Source organism: Echinops telfairi, unplaced genomic scaffold (assembly GCF_000313985.2).
Source record: "Echinops telfairi isolate 266 unplaced genomic scaffold, ASM31398v2 ScPeMD7_9;HRSCAF=40, whole genome shotgun sequence".
In the NCBI taxonomy this organism is placed as follows: Eukaryota; Metazoa; Chordata; class Mammalia; order Afrosoricida; family Tenrecidae; genus Echinops; species Echinops telfairi.
Window position 1 is genome coordinate 42,597,040 of NW_022103906.1, and position 1,724 is coordinate 42,598,763.

The following is a 1,724-nucleotide window of genomic DNA, read 5'->3' on the forward strand; positions in this document are numbered from 1 at the left end:
AGCTCTTTCCTCTATTTCCCTTGATTCTCCTCCTGTCCCACTATCATGCTCAGTCCCCACCAGGATTTCAGCACTTCCTGTTTGTTGCATTCCCCTTGATCATGCCCTACCAGGTCTCCCATTGATTTCATATGCCATACTCTTTGCTCATAAGAATGGCACCTTAGAAAGGGGCGATCTCATTCTGTCTCTGGTGGCATTATTCCAGGTTAATTTCTTTTCAACCATTAAGAAAACCTTCAAAATTTTCACATTTAACACGAAGTCTCACTCTCCCCCGAAAATGTGGTCACACTGTTTTCTAATGACTATATACATAGGTGGGTATCAGCAAGAACAAAAGCTGGAAATTAAAAAGCAGCCATTAAAATAGATGGATCAACCATACAGAATATTTGGCTCATGCCAATTTAAAAATGGCAACTAGAGTTTGTCACTGGCCAAGATGCTTGAGTCATTATGGAATGCATCAAGAAACTGAAGTCAGTCCAGTATGGCCAAGTGGAATATCTCATCATCATCACTGCACTTCATTCTTTACAACAAGTACTTCAATACTCGAATCCAACAGTCAATTTATATTTAGAGTTTCAATTAAGAACATGCTGATCACTTACTGTCATTAACTATTAATGAGTTCCAAACTAATCAGTTATTTCCCTCATTTGTACTCTTTTCTTATTAATCTATGTATATGACTTTGAACAACAACTGTTTTTAGGTACATTTGAAAATGGTTGAATGAAAAGAACACTTGGTTTGCCTGGAAAGATCGTAACTCAAAGGAGATGTTCTTTAATGGGAAAAAATCTCAATATTAGTCTTCCTCCCTCTCCTCTGTCACGTATGATTTCACAGACCTCGCTTTCAAGTGGTTCTCCACGGCTCCACTCGGGATGAAACCAGCGAGCAAACAATTGAATTTAAGGACGTCTGGGCTAACATTGCAAGAAAGTACATTCACATGCAAGGACCCATCTGACCACTCAAGATTCATGTCAATAACCAATTATCATATCTATGAGATTTCCACTGATGAGTAGGGCTCTGGGCATAAACTATGCCACCTTTACATTTCATACCAAATTACCACACAAATCAATTGTCTTTTGAGACTTTGGATACTTTTACAGTTTAATTTGCCAACAGATTTTTTATAAGAAATTGGTTTTTTTTAACCAAATCATATCTTGAAAACAGTTTATATATAAAACCCAGGGAATAAAGTGAACTGTTCATTGTGGACAGCCTTAAATTACATTACAGTAGAAAATACAGGAGGTAGAAGAGAACTGAAAAGACTAATGCAACATTAGATTCCAATCTATAACTCCTGTAGCTACTTAAAACATGGTTTTAGAAATTAAACCCAACATTTCCAGTAACCATAGAAATAGTTAAAATAAAATTTTCCATGAAAGCACTTATATCGTGCTTGATACAGGGAGGTAGGAAGATGTAAAAACCAGGACACATGAGACATGACATTTTATCTACAACTCCTGTTTACTGAGGACGTAGTCTCAGAATTCAGTCACCTTCTTCAGCTTCAGACTCCGATTCTTCTTCAGCACTTTGGAGCCACTCCACAAACTTTTCATTTGCTCAAGGAAGACTCTTCCCCTTTGCAACATATTGAATTATATTGAATAAACATGTGGAAAGACACAACTCTGAGGTACACCTCTCCTGATTTTAAGCCATGCAGTGTTCCCTTGTTCTGT